The sequence below is a fragment of the Suricata suricatta genome, chromosome 8, assembly GCF_006229205.1.
Source record: "Suricata suricatta isolate VVHF042 chromosome 8, meerkat_22Aug2017_6uvM2_HiC, whole genome shotgun sequence".
Taxonomy (NCBI): domain Eukaryota; kingdom Metazoa; phylum Chordata; class Mammalia; order Carnivora; family Herpestidae; genus Suricata; species Suricata suricatta.
Genome location: NC_043707.1, coordinates 50,813,770 through 50,820,475, shown reverse-complemented (window position 1 = coordinate 50,820,475; position 6,706 = coordinate 50,813,770). Strand labels below are relative to the sequence as shown.

Here is a 6,706-nt window from a genome sequence, read left to right as displayed (position 1 = left end):
CATGTGTCTGTTTTTGTGCCAATACCATACTGTCTTGATGATGACAGTTTTGTAGTAAAGACTAAAGTCTGGGATTGTGATGCCTCCCGTTTTGGTTTTCTTCTTCAATATTACTTTGGCTATTCAGGGTTTTTTGTGGTTCCATATGAATTTTATGATAATTTGCCCTAGCTTTGCGAAGAATGCTGGTGTAATTTTGATTGGGATTGCATTGAATGTGTAGATTGCTTTGAGTAATAATGACACTTTAACAATGTTTATTCTTCTGATCCATGAGCACAGAATGTTTTTCCATTTCTTTGTGTCTTCTTCAGTTTCTTTCATAAGATTTCTATAGTTTTCATCATACAGGCCTTTTACAACTTTGGTTAGGTTTCTTTCAAGGTATTTTATGATTTTTCGTGCAATTGTGAATGGGATCAGTTTCCTGATTTCACTTTCTGTTGTTTCATTTTTGGTGTATAAAAATGTAACCAATTTCTGCACATTGATCTTGTACCCTGCGACTTTGCTGAATTCATGGATCAGTTCTAGAAGTCTTCTGGTGGGGTCTATCAGGTTTTCCATGTAGAGTATCATATCGTCTGCAAAAAGTGAAAGTTTGACTTCATCTTTGCCAATTCTGATGCCTCTTATTTCCTTTTGTTGACTGACTACTGATGCTAGGACTTCCAGCCAGCACTATGTTAAACAATAGTGGTGAGAGTGGACATCCCTGTCATGTACCTGATCTCAGGGGGAAAGCTCTGAGTTTTTCCCCATCGAGGATGATATTAGCTCTGGGCTTTTCATAGATTGCTTTAGTAATATTTAAGTAAGTTCCTTTTGTCCTGACGTTTTTGAGGGTTTTCATTAAGAAGGGATGTTCTATTTTGTCAAATGCTTTTTATGCATCTATTGACAGGATCATATGATTTTTATCTTTTCTTTCGTTAATGTGATGTATCACATTGATGGATTTGCGAACATTGAGCAAGCTCTGTAACCCAGGAATGAATCCTACTTGATCATGATGAATAATTATTTTTATGTGCTGCTGAATTCGATTTGCTAGTATCTTGTTGAGTATTTTTGCATCTGTATTCATTAAGGATATTGGCCTGAAGTTCTCTTTTTTTGTTGGGTTTCTGTCTGGTTTAGGGATCAAGGTAATGTTTGCTTCGTAGAATGAGTCCAGAAGTCTTCCTTCTATTTCTATTTTTTGGAATAACTTGAGAAGGATGGGTGTTAACTCTGTTTTAAATGTTGGTAGAATTCCCATGGAAATCCATTTGGCCCTGGGCTTTTATTCCTTGGGAGATTTTTGATAACTATTTCGATTTCTTCACAGGTTATGGGTCTGTTCAGATTTTCTATGTCTTCTCGTGCATGTGTGTTTAGGAATTTGCCCATTTCTTCTAGATTTTCCAGTTTGTTGGCATATAATTTTTCATAGTAATCTCTGATGATTGCTTGTATTTCTGAGGGTTTGGTTGTAATAGATCCATTTTCATCCATGATTTTCTCTATTTGGGTGTTCTCTCTTTGCTTTCTGAGGAGCCTTGCTAGAGGTTTATCAATTGTTTATTTTCTCAAAAAACCAACTCTTGGTTTCATTGACGTGTTCAACTGCTTGTTTGGATTCTACATTGTTTATTTCTGCCCTGATCTTTATTATTTCTCTTCTGCTGCTGGGTTTGAGGTGCTCTTGCTGCTCCCTTTCTAGTTTCCTTAGGTGCTCTGTTAGATTTTGAGTTTGCGCTTTTTCTAATTTGTTAAAATAGGACTGAACTGCAATAAAGTTTCCTCTTAGGACTGCCTTTGCTGTGTCCCAGAGCATTTGGATTGTTGTATTTTTGTCTTCATTTGTTTCCATACACTTTTTAATTTTTTCTGTAACTGCCTGCTTCACCCAATCATTCTTCAGTAGGATGGTTTTTAACCTCCACATTTTTGGAGGTTTTCCAGACTTTTTCCTGTGGTTGATTTCAAGTTTCATAACATCGTGATCTGAAAGTGTGCATGGTATGATCTCAATTCATTTGTATTTATGGAAGGCTGTTTTATGACCCAGTATGTGATCAATCTTGGAGAATGTGCCATGCGCACTTGAGAAGAAAGTGAATTCCCTAGCTTCAGGATGCAGAGTTCTAAATATATCTATCAATTCCATCTGTTCCAGTGTGTCGTTCAGGTCCATTGTTTCTTTAGTGATTTTCTGTCTGGTTGACAAATTCATTATTGTAAGTGGAGTATTAAAGTCCCCCGCAATTAGCACATTCTTATGGATGAGATTGTTTCTGTTTGCGATTAGTTGTTTTATGTATTTGGGTGCTCCCGAATTTGGCACATAGATGTTTATAATTGTTAGTTCTTCCTAATGTAGAGACCCTGTAATTATTATATAATGTCCTTCTTCATGTTTTTTTTACTGGCTTTACTTTAAAGTCTAGTTTATCCGATATAAGTATATCTACTCCAGCTTTCTTTTGGTGTCCAGTCGCATGGTAGGTATTTCTCCATCCCCTTCCTTTCAGTCTGAAAGTGTCTTAAGGTCTAGGGTGAGTCTCTTGTAGACAGCAAATGGATGGAATTTGGTTTTCTGTCCATTCTGCTACTCTGTGTCATTTGATTGGAGCATTCAGTCCATTTACATTCAGTGTTATTATTGAAAAATGCGTGTTTAGATTCATATGTTCTCTGTAGAGTTCATGTTTGTATTGATGTCTCTGGTGTCTTAAATTCCTTGCTACATTTCTCTCATAGATTCCCTCTTAGGATTTCTTGTAGGTTGGTTTGGTGGTGATGAATTCATTCAAGTTTTATTTGGGAACACCTTTATCTCTCCTTCTATTTTGAATGACAGCCTCACTGGTTAAAGGATTCTTGGTTGCATATTTTTCTTGTTCATCACATTGAAGATTTCCTGCCATTTCATTCTGGCCTGCCAAATTTCAGTAGATAGGTCTGTAACCACTCTGATAGGTTTCCCTTTGTACGTTAAGGCCCTTTTATCCTTGCTGCTTTCAGAATTCTCTCTTTATCCTTATATTTTGCTAGTTTCACTATGGTATGTCATGCCGAAGGTCGGTTCAGGTTACATCTTAGGGGAGTTCGGTATGCCTCTTGAATTTCAATGTCTTTCTCTTTCCCCAGATTGGAGAAATTTTCATTTATAATTTGATCCAATACCCCTTCAGCACCTTTTTCTCTTTCTTCTTCTTCTTCAGGAACTCCTATGATACAGATATTGTTCCATTTGATTATATCACTGAGGTCTCGAATTCTCCTTTCGTGTTCCTGTATCAATTTCTCTTTTTCTTGGCTTCCTCTTTTTTTTATAACTATGTCTTTAAATTCATCTATTCTCCTCTCTGCTACTTCAATCCATGCACTGGCAGCCTCCATTTTATTATTCACCTCATTTATAGCCTTTTTTTTTTTAACTCATTACAGCTATTTTTAAGGTCCCTAGTCTTTGTATCAATATCTTCTCTGACAGCTTCTATGCTTTTTTTTTAAGCCCAGCGATTAATTTTATAATGGTTTTAAATTCTTGTTCAGATATGTTGCTTGTGTCTGTTTTGAGCAGTTCTGTCGCTTTGATTTCTTCCTGGAATTTCTTTAGAGGAGAGTTTTTCCATTTTGTCATTTTGGCTAGCTTTCTGTCTCTCATCAGTTTTAAAAGCTCATTCTGCACTGTGTGCCTATTAGTATTGCACTATTAAAGGAGGCTCTTTGACTTTCCAGGGCCTGTCGATTCAGGAGATGTTTTTTAATGGTGTCTCTCAGTTTCTCTTGTTGTGCCTGTAATTAATATATTTCCTTACTCAGTGATATTTGAGGCTTTCCACTATGTGTGCTTTAGCTTGTTTCTTGAGGTAGCCTTGAAAAGGAAAACAGACAGACAAACACATAGGGAACACAAGCACACAAACACACTGACAGATCCGGTAAACAAGCAAACCAAATGGGAAAGGAAAAAAAAGGTGCAGGAAAGAAAAGAGAGGACAAGAAAGGAGGGGAGGAGGGAAGCCAGGGGCACAGAGACAGCCAAAGATAAAGGAAAGTCTGAGAGCATAAAACTTGCGGCAAGGAGAGATAAGAATGAGATATAGGAAAAATATCTGGATGGTAAGGGCTGATCTAATCACAGCAGCACTTAAATATTGGTCTTTCCCAGACTCCAGGGGAAAAGGGAGAAAAAGGAGGAAATAGGAAAATAGAAAGGAGAAAACAAAGGAAAAATTTTAAAAATTAACACTAAAAATAATTAGGAAAGAAAAAATTGAGAAAAAGTAAAAAATAGCACAAAAAGAAGAATCCAGCTCTCCAGGGCAGATAGCCATGGCTCAATGTAGGTAGTTTGGCTCTCAGGCTCTGGTCTCCGAGGGACCGCCTTAAGTGGATGCAGGGAGAAGAATGGCAGCACTGCAAGTCCCTCTCAGACCTTGCCAGCCACTTTCTTGAGTCCAACCTCCCCATGCCACGGGCGGGTCAAATTGTTTCAGTTTTCTAAGTTCTGCCAGGCCTCCAAATGCTAGTCCACGTGCTTTAATGCTTCCACCACCATTAAAATAACCTCTGGCAGCCAGGTGGCGTTCTGGTCAGGACTGCGCAGGGGTATTGGAGAGCCAGCCCTTCCCTGGCTCCACCTGAGGTGGGCGGGCTGCCAGACCCGCTGGAGAACAAGCCCGCTGAGGGGGTCGCATTTCTCTTCCTGCGCCCAGCGGCTGCAAATGGAAAGTTTGTCTCTCAGCCGCTCCACGGGCTGAGGTCTCCTTTCAGTCTTTCCTCTTCCCCTCAGGTCTGTACTGCCCTACAGGCTGATTCACACACAGTGTTTTGAGCTGCCCGCTTGTGCAGTCTTTCACGGCCCGTTCGCGCTCAGCTCGCCAAAATTCTGTGCCACCCTGCACAGCTGCCCTGCATGCGTGCCGCCTTGCACGGTGCTGTGCAGCCTCTGGACACACGCTCTCTGCAGGCCCAGGGCTAAAACTCTGGACACTCTCTTTTCTAGCTCCGCTTTGAGCTGGCGCTCCTGCGGGGGACCAGCCCACGCACCTCAGTTGAAAGGTCCCTGAGTAGGTGGTTGGTGTCTGCATAATATCCAAAGGAAAAAAGACAGACAACGTGAATGGTGGTAAAGCCACACTTTACCAAGAAAGTCAGTGTCTTTTATGCCATAGGGGATTACACATTTTTTTTCTTTTTTTAATGATTACATAGTTTATGGTCCTTGAGAGAGTAAAAACATGCTCTGGGAAGGATTATTTTTTATCATAGAAGAGAGAACAGCAGTGAGAACAGAAGTAAAAAAAACAGGAATAAGGGTGTCTGTCTCTCAAAGAATTTTCTTTTCTTCAAGGCCCTTTAGCAGCTATGTCTGGCCAAGACACTTATCATTCAAGGAGTTAATTTTAGGCAGAGAATTGTGTTTGCCCCAACAGCAGGCAATGAGCTGGAAACAGAAATAATGTAAGGGAAAGCTGGCGCCACTAACTGACCCAAGTTGACTCAAAACTAAAGGTATATGCCTTTTCGCTTTTGCAAAGGAACGAGAAAATCATAGACAGGTTAAACAGAAGCCATATGTGCAGCCCAGGAGGCCAAATGTTGTTTCACAGTCTTTTGACTTGTTCCACAACTTCCCAAATAGTTCTCCTGTGCCCCGGAGGCATAGCCATCAATAGTCACTTACATATATTCTCCTGTGCCCCGGTGGCAGTGCCATCAATGGTCACTTATACAGACTCTCGTGTGTCCTGGAGGCAGTGCCATCAATGGTCGCTCTGCGGGAGGTTTTTTGGCCTACTGGGCCCCAACACGCTCCTTCCCTCAAAGTATCCGTTCCCAGTTCTTACTCACTCAGGCATCCATGAGGCTGTTGTCAATAAGGAGGTGCGCGCACCTCCACTCCTGGAGATCAGAAAGTTGTGGTTTTAATTCTTCTCAGTTTGATGGTTGCAGGCATGCAGAGGTAATAGTGTTCCCTTTTTCTCCACCATCTTATCCTCTATATATTTGGATTGACCCTCAGGAATGGAGTAGAGTGAAAGCTCATTAACCTCCATGGCAGTTTTGTGAGGTGAGTCCTTTTTTAGGTGATGTGTAGACTTGGAAGATGTGCAGACTTAAGGTTGGTTGGGCCCACAGAACTCTGAATTGCCTTGAACAGGTTGTTGGCAGAAGTGGTGTTGGCCCACATCTATCAATAATTCCTTTAAATGTAAATAGACGAAATTATCCCATTAAAAGATTTAGGGTTCCTAGACGGATAAAGAACAAGACACATCTATATACTGCCTATAAGAGGCTTACTTCAGAAGTTAGGACACACGGACTGAACGTGAAGGAATAGAGATAGATATTCCACACAAATGGAACCAAATAAAAGCTGGTGTAGCTATAGTCATACCAATGACATAAGGCAGAGAGAGAAAGACAAACACCATATGACTTCACTTGTATGTGAAATATAAAAAATAAAGCAAACAAAACAAAACCCCTAATTATAGGTACAGAAAGCAGATTTGTGTTTGCTAGAGGGGAGTTGCTTGGTGGGGGGAGAGAAAAATGGGTAGAGAAGTTAATAAGTGCAAACTTCCAGCTGTAAAATAAATAACAGGGATGTAGTATACAACATGAGAAATGTGGTCAATAATATTGTATTAACTTTATAAATGACAGATGGTAACTAGGCCTATTGTAGTAACCATTTTATAAT

At 40.1% G+C, this 6,706-nt stretch overlaps 1 pseudogene; it reads right to left on the bottom strand.

The window, feature by feature from the left end:
• Positions 1-6,187, bottom strand: part of LOC115297605 — an 8,222-nt pseudogene extending 2,035 nt beyond the window's left edge.
• Positions 6,188-6,706: the final 519 nt, after the last annotated feature.